This window comes from Miniopterus schreibersii (genome assembly GCF_964146895.1).
Source record: "Miniopterus schreibersii genome assembly, chromosome: 10".
Lineage (NCBI taxonomy): Eukaryota > Metazoa > Chordata > Mammalia > Chiroptera > Miniopteridae > Miniopterus > Miniopterus schreibersii.
The window spans coordinates 56,494,152-56,516,888 of record NC_138110.1 but is presented as its reverse complement, the minus strand read 5'-3'; positions in this window follow the sequence as shown (position 1 = coordinate 56,516,888).

Genomic DNA, 22,737 nt, shown 5'->3' with positions numbered 1-22,737 from the left:
GAAGCTCAGGCAGGGGAAGGGCGAGGGAAACTGAAGGAGCAACAAGCCCCTAGACCAGACATTCGTCCCTCTCCAATTGCTGCTCCAAACAGTACGCTATTTTAGATCAAAGCTTCTGTCTAAAGTTGGCATTTATATACTTGACTTCTCCTACATTTTCTCCCCTTCGGATTTAATGTCTAGGATTGTCTGATTTCTAAACTGGCCTATGTGAATGTCAAACTTTCGATAGCACTTTAATAGAGGTGTCCATTAACCCGTGCTAAATTAGAGCCCAGCGTGGCTGGAAATCCATGTGACATCCATGAATGTCAAACGCCCTCATTAGGCCCAGCACCTGCGCCATGAATATCAAGCGCAGCGTCCCACTCGGGGACCCAGGCTCCTCCCCGGAGGTGCCAACACATCTTTGCGTTTCCTCAGCAGCCCCGCTCAGCCCCGTTTGCTGTTTAATTCCAGGTGATGAGACGTGGCAATTGTGACCTCGCTGAACTACATAAATGGCATCCTAATCGCCAGACTCAGAGCCGGGGCCTCCACCCAGGCGGAGGCAGCAAGGGGACGCCGCTTAGCATGCGAGGCGGATCCCAAGCGCTCGTAAGAGGCGATAACTTTCTTTGACCAATGAATATATTATTTATAAGTGATTCCGGTGCCTTCTTCTCTCCCTCCTTCACCACCAGTCCTCTGCCCCCATTTTCACAGTACGTTCGTAGCACTTGTTCAATGATGAAGCCCCTCACGATAAATAATTTATAAAGCAATTTACAAGTACATTATTTTTAGCAGTAAGATAAGACCTGGAAGAAAGTGTTTTACTGATACACACAGGAGCGTGTGTACACACACACACACACACACACACACACACACACACGCCATGGCTTATAAATAACACGATATCAGAAAACCAGTGAGTAAGGGGGTGGGCAGGAGGTGAAGGGTGTGAGGAGCCACAGAGCTGGGCCCTTGACATCAACCACGTGACGTGTATGAAGCACATCTGCATAAAAGCAAGAGAAAAGCCACTGGAAAGAATCTTTGCGCTCAATTCTTTTTTTTTTTTTCTTAAATATATCTTTATTGCTTTTAGAGAGAGGAAAGAAGAGGGAGAGAGAGAGATAGAAACATCAATGATGAGAGAGTCACTGATCGAGCCCACCACCCGGGCATGTGCCCTGACCAGGAATCGAACCCCGATCACCTGGATTCTTGATATGCACCTGCTAACGTCTTTCACATGTGATTCTAAGTGGATGTCTGACTTCTCTTGAGCATGTCCTTTGATCCACCTGGCTCAGCGCTGAGGCTTCCCCAGAAATTACCTCAGTTTATCTTCAGGGTCTCTGCAAGGTGTGAGTCGTCATCATCACCACTATGCGGATGAAGAGACTAGGGCTGTCCCCAGGCCTTCGGGCTCCCCTGCTTGGACTCCGGGTCCAGGGAAAGGCCCTCACGCAAGCATCCCTTCGATCACTAACACAGGCGGGTGTCCCATCGGCTCCTGCTCCGTGCCAGGCTTGCTCTGAGGCGGCCGTTGCCAGCAGTGCTGCGGCGAGGAATGGACCGCAGGGCGGCTTTTCCAGCGGTCATGTTATAAAGAAGGTAAAGAACGAGTGAACTGCATTTCAGTGAAACTGTATTGAGCCCAGTATATCCTAAACAGTCTTATTTTAACACGAGAGAGTCTAAATTCTTTTTGTACTATCTTCTAAGCCCAGCGTGTATTCTATACTCCGACACATCTCAGTTCCCACCGGCCACATTTCCAGTGCCCAACATAATAGCGACAAGTGGCTGTGGCCGTTGGACAGGATGGCATGCCTAGAGGAAAAGGAAGGAAGGTAATGAGGGGGGAAAATATCACTATGGTGTGGCATTTGCTCTCAGAGAGACCAGCATAGGGTGGGTCAAAAGGTGGTGAAGGGGGGACGCGAAGCCCAGGAAGGAGGAATCCAGGAGACTGGGAAGGAGTCAGGTTGGAAAGCGGGCCCCGTGAGATCAGCACCCCCCTAACCTGGTAACTCCCCTATTCCCCAAGCGATTACTTATCTGGGTTCTCTGCTTAGCACTGTTCCTGCTGTTTATTCACTACTTTCTTTAAATTGATTTGCTTTTTAAACTTAAATTCATTAGGTATGGAAATATCTAATACTACCATGAATGGAAAAGCAGAATTGATTGTTATGAATAAATTAACCAAATAATAAATTCAAGGCAAACAAAACAAAGTTATTAAATTCTAGCCATATAGTTTTGCCTGTGCAAAGTTTTGGGGTCTGCTTAATTCTGTTTTTAAAATGAGGGGCAGGGAATGAAGAGAAGGAACTTATGTTTTGGGCCAAGATGGAGTTTAAGGGGCTGTGTTTGTGCTCCCTATTAAAACAAGCAAAACCCCAACAAAATATATGCAGTAATGGTTTCCAAAACCTGGACAAGAGGTAAGAGGACAGCAATCCCAGAGAGATGGTAAAAAATGAGGTGAGTCCTGAGACTGACCCAGCTTCCTGCCTAGGGAGTCATTTGTTCTCCAGTGAGTACCGCTCTGATCCCACCTAACAAATCTTAGAAGTAAGACCCCAAAGGACCAAACTGTTTCCAAGTAATTTAACTTCATGCTAGAACAAAGCTAAAGAATACTTATAGGAATGTAAAAATCATCAGGCTGCAGTGCAGGGAGAGAAAGCCCAGGTGGAGTCTGGTAGCTATGAGACAGCTCAGAGTCCAGGGAGATGAAAGCAGCCAGAAGTCACAGGGCAGAATCCTGGAGGGGCAAGGCCTGCACAGAGAGGGACCCCAGGTCTCTGCCAAGGGCTCCCCTCAGCATTCATCTGAGTAGTGATCAGTGCAAACATGTGAAAAAATCAGAGATTAAAGTACTCTGTACTCACACTGGGAGGGCTGGGAATAGTGCTTGCTCCCACCAGCCAGACCGGGAAACCTTGTGATTCATGGAGCATGGAGTCAAGTCCACAAAAAGGTCTTGCCTCAGAAGTGGGGATAATTAGCCCTACTTTAGAATGAGGGTCCCTCTGATCACACCTAACACATCTTAGGAGCAAGATCCCAGAGAATTAAGCTGTTTCCAAATAACTGCGTCCAGGAACAGGTTAAAAGATATATTGAGGACTATAAAAATTTCCGGTACTCAACAAGGTAAAACTGACAACCTCTTGCATCCAACCAGAGATCAGCAGGCATGCAAAGAAATAACAAATTATGATCCATCAGGAAGAGAAAAAGAAGTTGAAACTGAACCAGAACTGGTGCAGATGTTATAATGAGCAGGAACATTAAAAAAGTTATGATAACTGTACACCAATTATACCTCAATAAATCATTTTTTAAAAGAGGAAATCAGCAAGTGTTCAAAATGTTTGCTTAGTACTAAAATTTCTTCGCAATATAATCAGAAGCGGAGAAAGAGACGAGAATTACTTTCCCTCTAGGTGAGTCAGTGTTACTCAAAGATGTGTCCATGTGTCATATGAATTCATCTCCCAGAACCATCTGTGGAGAGCACCGTATACTTGGGGGAACTCTTGGCCAGACTGTACACAGGACTGGAGGCAAGAGATTCTGGGGATCCTCCAGAAAGTGCAAGGAAACAATTTGGCTGGACCTCCAGTGCAAGGGGAAAGCCAGGGGGAGGGACTCTCCAGGTAATCAGAGCTGAGCAGAGGCTTTTTAACTATATTGGCCTAAGTCAGGTTATACCAATTGGCTGAAACATTGGCCTACGCTCAAATCCCCATTCTTGTCCCGTAGGAAGTATTGGAATTTGCTCAAGTTAAGTGACCTCTCAGAACATCCTTTTTGCCATTGATAACATAGGAGTATTAGCAACTGCCTAAGGTGATGATTTCAGAAGGTTAAATTACACAACGTAAGTCACTCCCTTCTCTCCATTTTCCTCCTGGTGCTTAACATCATCGCGAATGACTGTGTTTTTCTAGTTTGACGTTGCTGACATTCTGTGCTCTTTACTTTCCCATCACCCAAGACAAGCAGGGTTCTTGTCTGTTCTGCTCAAGGTTCCATCTCTAGCGCTTGGTATGTACAACACTGGACACGCAGTAGGCTATCAATAAATATCTGTCGAGTGAAAGAATGAACGCATCTGAATACTGGAGATGATCAGCATTTTAAAAAAGGTTATTTAGGTTCTTAGAACAAGGCCATGGCATCGAAGGGATAAGCTGGCTCCGCCGAGATCCTGCCACGCTGTCAGGCGGCCGGTGCGGGGAGCGCGGCTGGCCGTGTCACCCGAGCTCTCGCAGAGCTCACCCCCGCAGCGGGTGGCAGGCTTTCTGAGCCTCAGGCTGGCTGAGTTGCACCAGATTTTAGGGAAGGGGAAAGTGAAGCGAATGTTCCGTCTGATCTGCTGGGTGAACTTCGCTTCTGGCCCCTGAGCTGGCCCCCTGGCCCGTGGCACAGAAGAGATAGTTAATAATAAATTACAACATGGTGCAGCAACCACAGGGAGACCCGGGTCCCCTCCCAGCCCACTCAGTGGTCTGCTCTACCCCATGGGCTTAATCAGCATCAAAGCGAAACAAATCCAATAAAACGTTTCCCTGAGCTAGGGGTGAGTTCAATGATTCATTCTCACCCAGTCTCTCTCTCTTCTTCCTGCCAAACAGCTGATCGCAGCTGACAGGAGAACAAAGGAACAGGCATTTCAGAGAAGTCACCCTCCTACCTCCCCCTCTCCTCGGCTCTCTCACGAGAATCAAGACCCTGTCCTAGAGCTTACCAGGACTCAGGGGTAAGTGCCATTTGGATAATGGTGTCGTTCGTGTCTTCCCAGTGGTTGGACACTAATGTGGCACCTTGTTGCCACCTTTTTATGCCCTGTGGTGGCAGTGAAAATGCTATGCTCAGATCCCCTCCCGCAGAGCATGTGATTGACTGGTAACTCCCAGCTGCTGCCCCAACGGTGACACCTAATCCACGCTTCCCATGAGCCACCAGTGACTCAGTACAGCAGAGGGTGCTAATGCAGGCTCATTCCCGCAAGACTCAGGACCCTCTAATGACTGACTTTGTTTTCTAGTTTTATTGAGGTGTAATTGACAACAAATATTGTAATATATTTAAAGTGTACCACGAGATGACTTAATATGTATATTGTGCATGCAATCCTACTGTCAACACAATTAATGCATCTATCACCTCTTATATTTACCTTTTTTTTTTTGGCTTTTGGTGAGAACACCAGTTCTGTCTTAGCAAATTTCAGTTATACAATATGGAATTGTCAAATATAGTCACCATGTTATACATTAAACCCTCAGACCTTACTCATCTTATAATGGAAAGTTTGTACACTTTATTTATAATAGATGACTTTGGTTTGAGGACTTGCCATTGGCCTAGCTGAGACGTTCTCAGATGTGTGTTGCCTTCAGAAACTCTTCTATCTATTTCTCTTCCTTTCCCCTCTCCTTCACAGGCATCAGGCCTGAAGGCTCTCCTGCCTTCCCCCGCTTCTTGTTCCTGTTTCCTCACAGGCACCCCTTGTACTGAATCTCCTGCACATTTAATTCTGCCTTCTCAGAGAGCCTGAAAAAACACAAGTGGTGTCAGGCAGGCAGATGGGGCTTGGGGACTCTCTCACTCACCATTCAGCTGGCAAGCAGAATCTCATCCTGAGTGGTACACAGAGCAGAGATAGTCCCCTGGCACAAGTTGGTGGCCCAGTTGCTAAAGGTCTCACCAGTGGTGATCTGGAAAACATTTGCAATGTAATGACTCAGACAAGTGAAAGATATCAAGGGGACATGCTTACAAAGACAGCAGAGAGGGAAAAATTACCCCAGCAGGTGGAGCTCAAAGCAGTCTGTATTAGTCAGTTCAGGCTGCCGTAACAAAATGCCACAAACTGGGCTGCTTAAACAACAGAGATTTATTTTCTCACAGTTATGGAGGCCAGAAGTCCAAGATGAAGGTGCGGGCAGGTTTGGTTTCTTTGAGTCCTCTCTCCTTGGCTTGCAGCTAGTGCCTTCTGACTGTGTCCTCACATGGTCTTTCCTCTGTGTGCATGCACCCTTGGTATCGTTCTATACATCCACATTTTTTTTTCTTACAAGGACACCAGCCAAATTGGATTAAGGCCAACCCTACACACCTCATTCTAGTTTAAGTACCACTTTAAAGACCTTATCTCCAAATATGGTTACATAATGAGAAGCTGGGAGCTAGGACTTCAACATATGGGTTTTGGGGGAACACATTTCAGCCCATAACACAGTCATCCAATCACCTCCTTTGTGTGGAAAGAGAAATCGCCCAAGATGAGACCACATCTAGATTCTTAGGCAGTGATCAATGGCCCGGCTACTTGGTCAGTGGCCTGGAAGGAAAAGGACTGGAAATTCTGAGGCAAGGAAGTCTGGGGTCTAAGCATGTGGATGGACATGCGGGAGTGGGCAGAAAGCATAAAGATTTTTGTATCACATCTCGGTCCCACAGGAAAGCATTAGCCATGAAAGAGGCACTGAAAACCAACTAGACAAAAGGACTCAGCCAGTTAACGTTAGCCAGCTTTCATTATCAGCCACCGCAGGACTCATACAATGAGTACATGGACAGAGTGACCATGGTGACAGAGATGGAGGCTGCTATGGGCTCAATAACCTGGACGTCCACTTACCCAGGCCAATCTAGCTGCTGCTACGCCTGGATGTCCAACTGGTCAGCAAGTGGCCAACACTGAGCCCCTGACATGGCACCATTTTTTGAAGAGATCAATTTGGTTCCATGCAGCCTCTTCCATCCTGGAAACGTCACCCAGGAGTCCTTGTGGGGAGAGCGTTTGGTTTGCATTTTCTGCCCTCAGAGCTTCAACCTGCACCTCGGCACGGGGCTTACGGAATGACTGCTCCGAGGGCCGGGAATCCCATGTAACATGGCATCTGACCAGGAGACCCCTTCACAGCGAAGGGGACGCTGGGATGAGCTCTTGTCCTCTGATCGACTGACTTGGGTGGGACTTTCTTGGAACTGCCCAGCAGCCTGGGCCTGTCCCTGCTTAGTCCTTCCTTCCCTGCCTCCCTCATAGGCGTCAGCCCTGCATCTGGACCTCAGTGCCCATCCCTCCTCCTCTGGCGCACGCTCCTTTCACCACCACTAAAGCTCTTGCATTTCTGATCCTCTCGGTGTCCACTTTCCTGAGACTCTGAGCTGACATGAACCCTCTCCTTCCCTGTCACCCATATGTTGTCAGCTGCCATAGGCTGATTGATTCTGTTTGTGTCCTTTTATCACCCTAAGCGACTTCATTTACAAGTTCTTCATTTAACTGTAACTATTCCAAACGTATTACTAGAGTCTTGTTTCAATTATTCAGAAAAAAACTAAAGGTTGGCTCAAGTTGCTTGATCACATTAAGAATCTCAGAACTCTCCTGTTAATGCATTATACATAATTATATTTGAACTTTATGTCTCAGGAGAAAATTAATATTTTGTGCTAATAGATACATTCAAATTATTTTTTAAAACTTACTTTTTGTGATAGTTGCTACTATCAAAAATGTCTAGAATCTTAGACATTAACCTTCCATGATATCCTGTTTCGTGGATTTTGTAATGTGTTTACCTCATTCAAACAACTCACTCACCCCCCCATTTAAAAAAGTATTTCCCTGTTTTCCTTAAATTCATTTCTAAGTATTTCCAAAATTATAAACCATAACAAAAAAAAGTGATAAATAATAAAAATAGATTTTATTTTTCTCAATATCCCTGACAGCATGCTTTTCTGAATTTCTATGTTTCTTATTCAACTCTTGAGGCTTCTAGAAAGTTGTGAAGTTCTTGGGAACAGAAGCTAGGCCATTGCTTTTGTGTCTCTGGTCACCAGCAGAGCATAGGCAGGTAGTTAGTGTTGGATAACTATTTCCCGTTTCTCCCTCAGCTGTTTCTTTTGAGAAAAATCTTGCACTGAGGAGCAAGGAGAGTAGAGATGGGGCTCATACAAAGAGGGGATTAGAAGAATCTAAAAGTCTTATAAAAATAAAAAAGCTCCAAGTTTTTGAAATTTTAAAAATTCTCACTGCTCCCAACAAAACCCAATGTTCAGAAAAGCGTGATGCCTGCATCGCTATATGCTTCTGTGAAGTCCCCTTTTGATCACAAGAATGCTAGAAGGTCGATCCCATGATCTGTTTAGCATCAAGATAAGGTCAGGCATTAATTAATGTTGAACTACCACAGAATTCCTATGGAAACGCATATGACATCTCCATTATAACCATAATTAGCTAATTAACCAATCAATTATAATGATTAATGTGATCATAATGAATGTATGGCAAATGGTTATTAATTCCTAGAGTTTCCAAAGTGAATGCATTAATCACAGTTGAATCCATGGTGTAATGTGGGTGCCTAATCGCCTTTCTGAACCCTGGGTGTGATGGAATCATTCACATCTGCTCAGAACGTCTGCAGTTTATTAAGCTCTTGACCACATGTTACTTTTTCTTTATAGTAAACCTGTGAAGCACTGGAAGAAAAGTGTTATAGTTGTTGTTTCCATTTTACAGGTGGTAAAACTAAGTTTCAGAGAAGTTGGGTGCTTTCTCCAGGATCACACATCTTTGTATTTCCTCCTTCAAATAGGTCTTCCAACTATCGTGGTTGGTATTTAGAGTTCTGGATATGAGCATTTGTACTAGGCTTCCCCCATAATTTCCCAGACCTTTGGCTATATAAATAATATCTGCTGTTTTCTTAAGAAATTTTAATCAGCTTGCACCATATCATAGACATAATGGGAGGAGAGTTTGAGAGAAACCCTGAGTCACTTAGGAGAAGAGAAGGGATTTTGGGTGCTGGGATCCCACTGCTTCTACTGCATGGTTGTATGCACGGGGAGGGTGGGGGGGTCAAGAATCATTGCATCATTTTTCCATCTGCCTTCATTGTGAAGCTTATAGCACTTAGCACCATTCCAAGCACACAGTCACAATGAGAAAGTTTGCTTGTCGAATTAGATGTGTCTAACTGGAGGCAGAGCAACACCCAAACCAACCCAAAACCAACCCAAACAAAATCCTGAAGGCCTCTTTGGAATCAGACACCAAGCCCTAGAGTGAAAAGTGCTCTTTCAGCCTCTGCATTCAATTATTCTCTGGTTTTCCCTGGGATATTGTGCAACTCTGAGCACGTGGTCACTGCAAAGGTGGAATAAGTCAATTAGGGAATGTCAGAGGAGACGACCAGGGAGCCAGGCTCAAAAATGGGCTTGGAATGGAAGGAGGAAGAGGGAGGTCTTTTTAGATCAGAGAACTAGTGTTTGTCCAGAGCAGAAGTTGGGGAAAAAACAGTAAAGACAAAGGCCTTACAGAAGTTAGGTGGTTACCAAGAAGCAGTAGGAGCTCGGGTGAGACAAGAAGGCCAGTGGAGGGAGAGTTCACCCTGGGGGAAGCTGAAGACAAAGGGGAGCAGAAGCAGCAGCCAAAGGTCATGGAAATGCTGTTACCCTGGAAGGTTTTTGAGTAGCGGATGGAGTTTCTGAGATCTCGCTCTACGTCAAAGTCATCTACTCTGGAAAACATCGGAGGCATTTGAAACTGACTGAAGCTGGTGCGAGTTTTAACAAGGATCTTGATAAGTGACATCAGCAGTTCCATTCCGGACCGGGGGGCTGCCCGGGAGAGGGTCAGCAAACCAGGCCGGCCGGTTCACCTGTGCCTGGCTGGGAAGTGCAGCTCTGCATAATTAAGGAAGGACTGGAGGTTAAGGTCAGGGTTGTAGGTGTACTGAAGTGACCCCACAGTTAACACTCTATGTAGTTTTTTTTTAAATCTATTCTACGGCTAATTAATTTTCAACCAAATATTATGTCGTAGGCATAGACACTGAAGTTAAAGGACCTTTTCTAAACTGTTATATCAGTTCTTTGCTCAGTTCTCTCCTCGAGCATTTATTTAGTGCCTACTACACAATGAAGGACCCCAGGGAGACAAAGGGAAATGCTCTTAGCTCAGTAGGGCGGGCAGCCATGCAAGGGTGTAGGTGCCTTTTGGAACCGATTGGCCCAGCAAGTGTAGTCCTGGTTAAACTGTGCGCACGATGTGGAGCAGAAAATATCCCCCGTAGGGTCCAAGTCTAATGAGTCTGATTCTAGTGTTTCGGTTCTGCAGGCATGCTGGGAGAAGTGTAGCAACAATTATTCTCAGCACCAGTTAACTGTATCTGGAAAGTTCTGTCGGTATTTGGAAAATGGAATCGTGTGTAGTGGTTAGGAACATAAATATTGAAGTATGTTTATTTTTATCTTATCCCTGCCACTTATTGGTTGGGTTCTGGATAAATTAACTCTGGTCATCAATTTCCTTTCCTATAAAAAAGACGTATTGATACTTATTTTAGGTGGTTGGTTGTGGATCCAATAAAATATTGTGTAGAAAATGTACAGTAAAGTGCCTAGTAATTAGTGTGTGAGACTGGATCACCTAGCCCAGAATCTGAGAAAAACTACTCATGTTCTATTGGAAGGTGCAGTCCTCAGGCAATGACAGTGAGGCTGGGAAGGATGGAAGCAGATACCTATGCGACGGCTGTTTCCTGAAGGGTCATGTCGGAGATTTCTGTTCAGAAGCACCATGCTTGAGAACCCCAACAGCAAGGCACGCAGACACCCACCCATCAGAGTTCGTCAGCCTGGTCTCAGAAATGTTGAGGGTGGGAGCGGCGGGGTGGGAAGGGGCGGTATTTTTCAGGGAGTCCCCAGAGCGGGCGAGCCCTAGGAAAATCTGCTGTAGAACCAACGTACTGCGTGGCCCCAGCGAGGGATATCTTGTTTTCCCCTGATGCCTGGTTTTGATTAAAGGCACATGCCATGTTCAAAGGCCCCTGCTTGGCTCAGCCTCTGTGTGCCCCTATGTAATTAGTTTGTTTAAACCGTGTCTCCGATTATGTCAGGTCTTGACTGTGACTCTAAGTACAAGAATGTAATAGGATATACCTATTAAACAGATGTTGGACCTTAATGGCTATGTTTTGAAGAATCAATGGGAATTAAACTTTCAGTAACTACCGTAGAACAAGAAAATGTATCTCCTTACATTAAACAAAGCAATATGGCCCTTACTGGTTCTCTAGAGCAGTGGGTTCCCCACGTGGGCCGTGTGTCAGCATCAATGGAGGGGCATTTCACAGTCAGATTCCTGGGCCTTCATTCACCAGATATCTTGATTCATGGAACTGGGGGAAAAACTTAGGCATCTGAATTTGTAAAGGGTCCCTTGACAGCTGTGATGGGTAGCCAGGTTTGGAGGCTCTGAGCCTAGAGACAAGAAGAGAGGAGCATTTATAGAGAATCAATTCTGTGTTCTTGGAGAGAAATGCTCTCATTTATTCTTCATCCTTCGGGGCATTGATTCATTGACTAATTCACTGATTCATTGACTTATTCTTCATTAGTTTGTTACACCCTGAACACCTGATAAGCCCTAGTTGCTTGACCTGACTCCACTCACTGGGTTATTAAAATAACGCCTACCTAAGGCACGCTTCTTCTGCTCTAAGCAGTGTGTGCGGTTGGCTAACAGTGGGGAAGCTAAGTGACCATTTAGCACCTGGAATGTTCCATGTATGTGCTTTAACATTCAATATCTCATCGCAGCCTTGAAAAGGAGGCGGTGCCATCCCCATTTTACAGGTGAGGAAATTGAGCTCAGGTAGTTTTATTACGTCCACTATTGCTCTGCTCATAAAAGCCTGAGGTGAGGGGACATGTGCAGAGACAATAAACACACCGAAAGAGAAATCAGTAAGCCTGGCAAACCGGCCAAGAGGACTACAGCAAGTTAGTGAAAGGGGTGGCCACGTCCCGCCCGACGGCGCAGAGAGGAGAAGACGGCCGCCCAAGCTTACCAGCACGCAGGGGAGGGCATGTCAATCCAGCAGGGCTGCCCAAGCCCTGGGTGTGATTCCGATTCAGTTGGTCTCAGGTGGGGCTTCAGAACCTGTATTACTTTTAAAACAACTGAAGTGGTTCCAGGTTCAGGACTCAGCTACTGTGCACAGAATGGATAGAGGCAGCAAAGTGCTTTCAGGCTCCTACTCAATACGTAACTGGGAATGCAACCCAGCCGGTCAGGAGCCGTCTGTTGCCATCGGTCTCCCCATCTCATTCATCACCAAGGCCCACCCTTTCTGCAGCCAGGTTATCACTCTGATTCTGCTCTCCCTTCTCCAGTTCCGTGGCTACCGTTTGGCCTCGATTGTCTTGCTCCTAAATGAACTACCTCTAATCTCTGCCCCTTCAATATACTCAGCCTCCATTCACAGCAGCTTTAACTCTTTAAAATTCAACTGATCGTGGCATATCATGGCTATGACCCAGTTAACAATTGTCCACACTCCCATTGCTGGATTCCTCAGAATGGCCTTCAAGGTGCCAGATCACTTCTCCATGTATTTGTTCTTCAGTTTACAAACTGCGCTCAATATCTACGATGTGCTAGGTGCTGGTGATGCAGTGATGGAGAAGACACAATTCCTGCTGTTTATATGCTCACACAGTATAATAAACACTGTCAAGAGGTAAGCTCATGGTGCTGGACAACACAGAACTAGAGCTTCTCACTTGACCTGTGGGAGTTGGGGAAGGCTTCCTGGAGGAGGTGACGCCTGAAGGACTGGTAAGAGAAATTCACTGGGGAGAGAGGGAAAGGAATCTGTGATAGGGCACAGCAGGTACAAGGGCACAGCAGTAAGAGGGAACATAGTTTGTTCAGACAACTTTCGATAGTTCTGCATATATAGCAATTGTGGAAGGGATAAATATTGAGAAATTATTAGGCATGAATATAAACACAATTCTAGGACTGATTTGGGTAGAGTGGGTGCAATGCCAGGATCCAAATCTAACTGGATAGATTGAAATAAATGGTCATATTTTGCATTTCAAATGCAAATGTCCATATATCGACCTAAAACCCAGCTGTACTCTAACAAGCTGGGAGGCTGTGGCTTGGCATCAGAAACACACATAAAAATGTTCAAAGCCAAGCTGGTGTCGGTGGTTTGAAGTGGCCTGTGCACAGACTCACTCTCAGAACAGAATGCCCAGAAGTCTCAGGGCACCCAGGACCTGTGCTCAGGGTTAGGCTCCAGAGGAAAAATGGCACAGAAGCACTGTGAAATGCCCAGAGGTGGATTACTGGAGAGAAGAAGCACTAAACCATGGCACACAAGAAAATCTTGAGGGAATTGGGACTGCTTCTCCTAGAGGCACTCACCAGCGAATGATCCAGAGAGCTGCCCTCCTGGACTCTAGGGGGCAGAGCTGAGTCCAAAAGGCACCAGTCACAGGTCCACAGATCTCTGGTTTTAGAGAGGAAGGAAAAGAGAGAGAGAAGCATGGTGTGAGAGAGATAGGTGGCTTGGTTGCCTCCTGTACACACCCCTCCTGGGGACTGAACCTGAAACCCTGGTATGTGCCCTGATCGAAATCCAACCTACAATCTTTTGGTGCACAGGACGACGCTCCAGCCAACGGAGCCACACTGGGTTGGAAAACTTTTTCTGGAAAGGGCCGGGTCACTATTCTGAGTTTCGCAGGCGACTGGAGCCGGGTGGTGACTGCAAGACTCTGCCTTTGTAGCAGGAAAGCGGCCACGGGCAATAGGCAAGGCCCTGGCTGCGTCCCAACGGGCCTTTGCCGGCAGCTCCGGGCAGCACTTGCCCGCGGGCAGGATCTGGTCGCCTGTTCCAGCAGAAGGTGGGAGCCTCAGCTCCAGCTATCCACGCAGCGCAGGAGTTTTGCACTAAAATAAGCTTCATAGTAGAAGGTAAGTATATTGCAGGCAGGGTCTGCGGAGACTTAGAACTTAGCATGCAGAATAACTGCCTGCAGTCCTCCAGACAAGGGACCGAAGCCCAGAAAGGCAGGGGCTCCCTCTAGACGCAGGGCTGGCGGGGGGTTTGCTTTGTGGAAAGCGAGCTGCGGCGCTGCTTCTTTTCCTCATATCTGCGTATAGAGATAGAGAATAAGCCTCCTCTTCATGGTTTTCAAACCATGCGTTTGGTTAAGACCCTTTCTACCAGCTTCAGAGCCTGTCTCTGGGTGAGGATCCCATGCTCCCGGGCTGCTTCCCGGGCGCATGAGGCATCCGCCGCAGCTGCAGGCCCTTCCAGCTTACGGGCGCCTTTCCTTCCAGCAGCTGGAGGTGTTCTCAAAACTGTCCCGAAAGCCCGCAGTGCTTTTGGTCCTTGTCACCTTCCTGAGGAACAAGCAGCAACTGCTGTCTGCCTTCACTCTCCCGGTGACATTTTCCACAGAGGCTCTGACAGAGACAGCAATTACAGCGACACCCAGGTTGGTATTCGAGGATTCTTGAAGTTAACAAATTGTCCAGGGATAAATGCAAATGGAGGTGGCAGATGACACGCTCCTTTAAGAACATTCTCGCAGGAGGTTCCCCCTCACCTGTGTCGGGGGTGCCCCACTACCCGCCTCCTTAGGGGGCCTTTGGGCTTAGGCCAGCTGGGCTGTGGATTTCTCAGTAGGAAGATTTCAGAGCAAAGCAATGAAAATACATGTTAAGCACACGCAATATAGCTTCTTGAGTTGCTGACAGCACTCAAGGGAGGGGTGGTGTTTTTCAGGTCTCACTCACTTCTGCATAAAGTTACTGTCATAGGCTCCCCGCTGCCCAAAAGTCTATCCGGTCCCTGTAGCTCGACTGGTTCCACCCTCTAGCATTGGGGATTCATCCCTTCGCTCCCCCCTCAGGTACCCTCTTTTCCAGCTCTTTAGAATTTTTCACTCACCGCCTCGGAGCCCTGCACCCCGTTCCCTCTGCCTGGAATTGCGCCCCCTCCAATTTCCTGCTGAGCATCTCAGCTCTCAGGTCACCTTTGCTGCGAGAACCATCTCCATTCATGGACAAGGAGGGAAGTGGGGGGACTCACCCTTAACGCCCCAGGAGCCCTGGGGTGGTCTAAGGAAGCTTTCCTTGGAATGTAGAGGTCACTCTGAATTCAGGCCCAGGTCAATGGCTAGGGACAATTCCCCGTGGGATAGCCGAGTCCACCGTGAGGCAGGAAGCCCAAGGGAACTCCACCAAGTCCTAAGGAAGCAAAATCAGTGACTTGGCACTGTTAAGCACTTACTGAGTGGCAGGCACAATTCTAGCCCTGTGTATGCACTACTCAATCTTTATAATTTAGAGTCTGTGAAATTAAGCAAACCCCATTTTACAGATGGGCAAATGGAGAAATAGGCAGGTTTAGAACTTTTCCAAGGTCTCATAACTAGTAAATGCGATAACTAAGTAAGCAGAGAAGATCCAGGGCTGGGATGGGCACGTCTAAAGAATTTGCACATCTAAAGAATTTCCAGGTAACGCCAGGGATGCTAGCAGGTCTAGGGACCCCACATTGAGCGTAACTGCTCCATATTGAGCATCACTCTCGCCTTCTTAGCCTCTGTCTCAGAGAAACAGGGTTCCCCCCTCCCTTTTGCGGCTGGCCTCTCCCAATCCTTGCTTCCTGGAGTACATGTGGAAGCCCCTGGAGCTCAGTCTTACTTAGTCAGCAGTAAACAAAGTCAAGCTGGACCCTGGCCTCGTGGACCCTACACTCCACCTGGGAAGACGAACATTCCTGGGGTGATGATGAATGGGGTGAGCCCTGAAATGGGTGAACCTGTTGCTTTTATCAAGCTGATGATGAAGAGAACATGACAGAGTTTGTCTGCGTGATTGTGAAACATAGAGATAGATGCTGAAGCCCTCAGACAAATAATCAAGCAGCTCCCCAAATACTGGGATGGCTGCAGAGAATTCGCCTTCTTCAGAGGAGGCTTTCCAGCAGGGTGCTTCTTTCCCTCTGCAAACCCATCCATGGAGCTCTGTCCATGTGAGCTTGTTAGTTGCTTAATGGAGCTGTCTATGCCTTGATTTCACGTCTTTTGCAGAGTACTTAAGGGAAATTCAACCAAAAAAATACGAGTAAAAGAAAAAAAAAATCTCTAAGGTTGACCGGGAGATACAGCAACCACCTTTGGCAACCTTCAAATAATTTGAGCTTTTTGAAGCTTTTGCTCAGATAGGAAAGTCAGAACTCTGCAACCTTGTCCCAGGTGGAGCTGATGGAGGCGCGGGGCCCCACAAAACCAACATGCCGGGCTCCCCTGCAGCAGCTCAGAAAGCACTTGTGAATGTGGCAGGAAATGAGATCTTAAGTCAGTGCATAAAACAATCAAATCCATCACAGCCTTGGAATGGCCCCTCATAACTCAGGGACTGTCGAGGCACTTGGTGTGCACAGAGGCAGGCATGGAAGGAGTGACAAACTGAGCGCCGAGCCTGCTAAATCCATTCTGGCAGCCAGAGGAATAGATTTCCAAAGCCAAGTCAGATCATTTTCCTTGAGCTCATTTGACTGCAGGCTAAGAAGCTATTGCAGAAAACAAAGGGAAGGGGGTGCTGGCGTAATGAATATTAATGAGCTCAGTGCTCTGGTTTGCGGTTGGTCTAGTACTGGTAAGACCTGAAGGCAGATAAAGACAATATATTCAAACTGATGTTTCAAAATGGGCGGAGGGTTTTGGCCTCCCATCTATCCACTGAATACAAGTTTCCTGTGTGCCTACTATGTGCCCGCTACAGGGGTTGGCAAAATGAAGAACACTCACCTTCTGTTCCCAGGGACCTAATAGTCTATTGGAGACATAGATGTTCAAGTGATCATGACAGCTCAGGACTTTACTTTCCATGATAGAAGACACACACAAAGTGGAGGGGAAGCCAGGGGAAGCTCCCCAGAAGGTGAGTCTGCTTAACCACCTCCCTGCCCCTCTCTTGCAGACAGGTGGACTATCCTTCCCTGAGGGATGGCCACGAGCTTGAGGCTTGGTTAAGGCTGGCACTATAAAGGTGCAATAACCAGAACTTCCACTCTCTCAAGAAAGACTTGATTATATTAGTTTTTCTCATTGCCCCTGTTGGAGGTTGAATTGTATCCCCCAAAACAATAGGTCAAGACCCGACCTTCAGTTCCTGTGAATGTGATCTTATTTGGAAATAGGGTCTTTGCAGATGTACTCAAGTTAAGATATGGTCATTCAGAATTAGGGTGGGTTCTAAATCCAGTGAGAGGTATCCTTACAGGAAGACAATGTGAAAACACAAAGATGTAGAGGCCCAGACACAGGGGGAAGACCGTATATGGATGGAGAACATGTGAAGACTGGAGTGATGGAGCTACAAGTGGAGGAGTGACAAGGGTGAAGCTAGGAAGGATGTTTCCCTGGAGCCTGTGATTCTTCTCTGCCACACCTGGAGTTCAGACTTCTTGCCTTCTGAACTATGAGAGAACACATTTCTGTTGTTTTAAGCCACCCAGTCTGTGGCTCTGTGTTACAGCAGCCCTAGGGAACTATTACAGCTCCCAAACTTGCATTTTGATTTGGAACATGTGTCTCTATTCTAGTGTTCAGTAGGACCTAGAGTGAGGCTCCAGGGCCCTTTCTTGCCCTTCCCTCTCCCTGCCAACCCTCCCTGAATTCAGTTTTGGGTTATGAAGGTCACTCCACCTCCTCTTGGTGGGGGCATCCACTGACCATGCATTTTCAGTTTCTCTCCGAGGCTGAGGAGAGGCACTGCAGAGGTCAGCCACTCAGCAAACATTTGTTGACTGGATTTGATTTACTGTAGGTACTAAGTGAAGTCTGAGTTTACCATTCTCCCAGGAACAGCTTACTGACTTCTTGGATTCAGATGAGGCCAGAACCTCACAGCATGTAAGTTTAACACTATGAACAAGAAGGATTTTCATAACCCTAGACACTCAGTTTGGGGTAGCCCTCTTAACTACTGCCATTTGCAGGTTATATTAGTGTATACTTTTGGGAAACAATTTTGCATTTTTATCAGTAGCTATAAAAGTAGTGGAGTTGTTCGACTCAGTAATTCAACTTCAGGGAATATATCCTGAAAACCCCAAAATGCAGACAAAATTGTTACCACAGTTTTGAGCTTTTAGAATGGGCAACTGACAGGAGCTGAATCCATGAACCCAGGTCTTCATGTCTTTTACATTGGCACGTGCGAAATGGCTTAGTTTGGATTTGGTTGGAGGGATATTGTATATTGCTGAAAAACTCAGAATGTGTTTCTGCAATCCTGACACCCAGGCTTCTGGATACCTCCCCCACCCCAACCAGGTTTGGATAACTAACTCTCACCCTCATGCTAAATCCACTCCAAAGCGCTAAGGCACAGGTCCGGGTATTGGTGTTTTTGCTGTTATCCACTCCAACAGATACAGCAGAATTCGATTAGCAATGTAGCAGGAAGGTTGCTCCTCCAATTCCTGCAAAGTCTTACCCCAAAGCAATTCGGCGTCATTAAAATCACTATCATCTGACTCTCAATTAAGTGTGGTGATAATTTAATTAACAATGCCCACTTAATTGTGGATGGCAGGAGACTGAGACGAGCAGGCTCCATGGTGGTGAAAGCAACTTACCCCGAAATACAGTAAATGGCTTTCCGAAGCGGCCAGCCCAGTAAGCTCTGTGTGCTTCTTTCGCAAATGAAAGACCTGAAAAAAGGAAACTTGGTTCTGCTTAGAAAGTCTACTTCTGATCCGGAATGGTGGTGATACTAAAAGATCTAGAGCAGGATGCCCTGAATGAAGATCCTAGATCAGCTCCCTTAATGCTTGTCATTCATTCATCCACTGTCTCTCTTATCCTCTCCCTTCTTACCTCCCTCCAACATCTGTTAAAACCTTTTCTGTTCTACTAAGTACTAGGTGTTTTGTAGGATACCAAGCTGGTAAGGAGCTATCTGTTCCTTGGAAGAGGCCAGGGCAGTCTGAATTTCTAGAAAAGAAACAATAATGTTGACAACTATAGTTCACTGAGCCCTTACCACGCACCGGGCACTATGCTAAGTGCTTTAATCTTATTATCTTATTTTACTCTCACAAACCCCTTGAGATGTTATCATTTGCATTTTAGCTATTCTGGGGAAGCTGGGGATTAGGGGGATCAAGTAACATCTTTGGGTCACACAGCTAGTGAAGGACAGACCCCAGATGCAGTGCTGATAGGTGGGCTGCCTTGCCCTTAGAAACTGGCCAGTGCTGCCCTCTCCAGCTCTGGAGCCCACTCAACAGTGCAGGTCCCTGTGGTCCCTATCAAGGCCTCCCTTTCGTAGATGCACATCTCTGCGCATCCCTCAAAGTCATAACCCTCAGCTCCGCGGAGCCAGGTCTCTGCTTTTTATTAAACTTCCTTTCTTGCTGGTCCAGGCTTCCACTGTTGGAGGTTAAGCACCCAGCATGAAAGGGTTCAGAAGAGCAGGGCTGGAAGCCAGGGGGCTCAGTCTTCCACCTTTAGTTATTCATTTTCTCACGGAGATACAAGGACTGGGCTTCAGCACAATCTATCAACCCCTGAAATTGTTCAAAATCTGGTAAAAGACACACATGGGTGTTTTTCCAAAGAGTTTCCATAGCTTTCAGTGGATTCTCAGAGAACTCTGTAAAGGTTGATTTAAATGTCTCTAGAGTCTCCAAAGCATTTCTCAGAGCTGTGACCCACAGGCCACAAATAGCTCCTGTTAAAAGTGCAAAGTCCTGGGCTGCAGCTTAGAACTGGCTCTCTGGCAGGTCCCACCCAGCAATCTGCATTTAAAAAAAAATGGAGATTGAAATCAAGAAATCCCTGATCATCAAGGTGCCAGTCCCAAGTTGTGGTGACATTTGAAGTCCTGGGTCACAGTCTTCCTGTGATCTCACTGGGACCTAGGTCTGGAGGGAAGCCAGTGTCCTGTTGGAGCCGGAGGAGCTGGAGGGATGGGCAGGGAGGCTGCTCTTTTTCAGGTGTGATCACCATAAACTTCTCAGTGGCCTTCTCCCTGGGGCTTTGTTCTGTCCAGCAAGCCAGCCCCATTTCCATAGTTCGCAGTGGCTGCAACTGCTCTGCCTGTGTGGAGGGGGAATGTGACCTCTGAGGCTCCTTTCAAAGCTATAACCAGCTTTCATTATTCTGAGCGGCCCCTGGGGCTCTGTTTGGAAGGCAGACCCCAGGCCTTGGAGGCCAGGGTTACTATTTCCTGTGGCTGGGGCAGAGGGAGGACAAGTTGACCCTTCCCCAGCTTTCTGCATGCTTGTTAATGTTGGAGTTTGTGTGCTTGTTTGTTCTTATGACTCCCTGGAGCCCTGGGGTCAGGTCCTTCAGCACAGGGAGCCAGTGGCTGCTAAGTGGCTCTGAGGGCCCTGGGCAGGAAGCCCTCACTCTGGCCCTCCTGCAGCAAAGCCACGTTCAAGGTCAGTCCGGAGGTTAGTCATGGTACTGACCACGGTTATACTGCTTCCACGGTGGTGACCTCTTGGTCTCAGGTCACGGATAAGTTAGTGACATAACTAGTCCCACCTCTGACATCCAACTCAGTGGCTCAGCCACCCTACCCAGCAGACCATCCGCCACTTCTGTTCTGTGGTCCTGCAGGAGACGGAAGGTTCTTTTCCTCTGGAACCAACCCCTTCCACCCTTTCCCTCTCTCAACACCTCTGGACCAGAAAATGGTGTGAAGGCTAAAAAGCACCAGGAATTCCCTTTGGGTCCTAGCGATTGAGGGCCAATTTTCTGCAACTTGCTCCCCAAGTTTCTGAGGTTCAAAAACAATCACATACAAGCCAATCACTGATAATTTAGTGAGTATTTATTCTGGGTGGGGCTCCACATAAGGTAAGCTGTAGCCTCGGGAGGTTATATGCTTCCTTCTTCTTGGCCCTGGTTCATTACCACGTCCTGGTCATTTTATGTTCGCTCACCTGCTGACACTATCTACTTCTCTCTCAGTCCACAGCCCCCATCCCGCACAGGCTTCCATCTCCTGAGCCAGAATGAGTGAAACAGCCTCCATTTCAGGTCACTTTTCACTCTTGCCCCCCACCCCCAGATCCATTCCCGTTAAAGCAGCCAGAGCCATCTTTTCCAAAATGCAAATTTGATCATGTCATTCCCAGCTTAAGCCCCATCAACAGTTACAAGGCCCCACCGACTCTCCCACCCTGCTTTCTCCATCAACTATGTCCTTTCTGTAGTCTATCCAGATACCTTCATATTTCTAGAAAACACCATGCATCTTCTATCCTTTCCACTGGTTTTGTTCATCCTTCAGATGCCATCAGGTGACCCTTCATTTGGGGATATTTCTTGGCCTCATAACTAGTTGGGAAACCCTATTAAATACTTGTAGCATTTTATAGCTCTTACCTCTGACTGTAATTATAAGTTTTTACACAATTCTCTTTTATTTTTTTTATTGATTTTTAGAGAGAGAGGAAGGGAGATGGAGAGAGAGAAACATTGATGGGAGAGAGAAACAGCAATCAGCTGTCTCTTGTACACACCCTACTGGGGATTGAGCCTGCAGCCTGGGCATGCGCCTTGACCAGGAATAGAACTGGCAACCTTTCGGTGCATGGGGTGATGCCCAGCCAGCTGAACCAGACCAGCCAGGGCTTTTACACAATTCTTTAATTAATGCTTGTCTCCAACTGGACTGTGATCCCCAGGAGGGCAGGGGCCCTATTAGTTTTGTCCCTCTTTTTGCCCCTTGCTCATCACTGCACCAGGCCCAGAGAGGGTGAGCACTCTATTTCCACTGAATGAACCTAATGCATGAGTAAAAGAGTAACTTCCTACATGAAAGCTGTTTGCTACCTGGATTGGAAACATTGAAATCCCCTCACCTGTTCTTGCTAAGCAAGTCCTCAGATGTATGTGACAAAGGGCCATGCACAGCTCAGGCCCACCTTAGGAGCGTTGTGGGCCACCAGGTCTCTGAGAGCACGTGGCTTGTGCTCTGAAACAGCCTGACGGGCTGCATTGGATTTTGTTAAAGCGTGTGCCGATGGCTAGGGAAGCTGTTTGCATGCAATCAATCTTCAGCCTCAGAGAGCCATCAAGTATGGGCAAGCATGTCACAGTGTCTGTAACAAACCCTGCAAGCGCTGAGGACTCTTCCTTCACATCCAGTCCACAATCCCTGCACACCCTTTCCCAAGGGTCCTTGTGTGAGTTATTGCTCCTTTGCTCACTCAAAATCCAATGGTCCTATGGGGGAACTGGGGTAAGGGAAGGATATGAGACAGAACAGGGAGGAGTCTGGTCAAGAAAAATTATGCAAATAAAGGCAGAGGGTCCCAAACATGCAGAAATGGCTGCTTGGCTTGTAGCTGTCATCCCTGGGTTTGCTTGTGGGACATACCCCATCCCTAGTGTGGCCAAGTGCACACTGAAGGAAGGTCTAGCCGTACAAGGTAAAGAGTAAAGAAGCTGTGGGGTCTATGGTCTGCATGTCTCTGTGCTTCTTCATGCGTCAGTCTCCTGATCTGTAAAATGGGATGATAGCTGCTCCTACTTCATCAGGTGATTGGAAAGATGAGTAGGAATCATCCATGCAAAGCAGCTGGAGCACCACCCGGCACCTGTGACCACGGCATAAGTGGCACCCTTGCTGTCAGGCCTGCAGGGGCACTGGGGCTCCGACTGCCGCTTCTGCTGCCCCTGGTCCTGGTTGTCAGCCATGGCTAGTAACTAAATCACCTGAGGAGACATTTGAAAACATAAATCCCCTTGCCTCACTGCGTCAAGATTACCTAGGAAGCTGCAATCTGACATTTGTAAGTTTTTTAAAAAAAAGCCCTCCATTGGTTTTGACCCATTCGCACAATGGAATCTACCTCCAAGTCT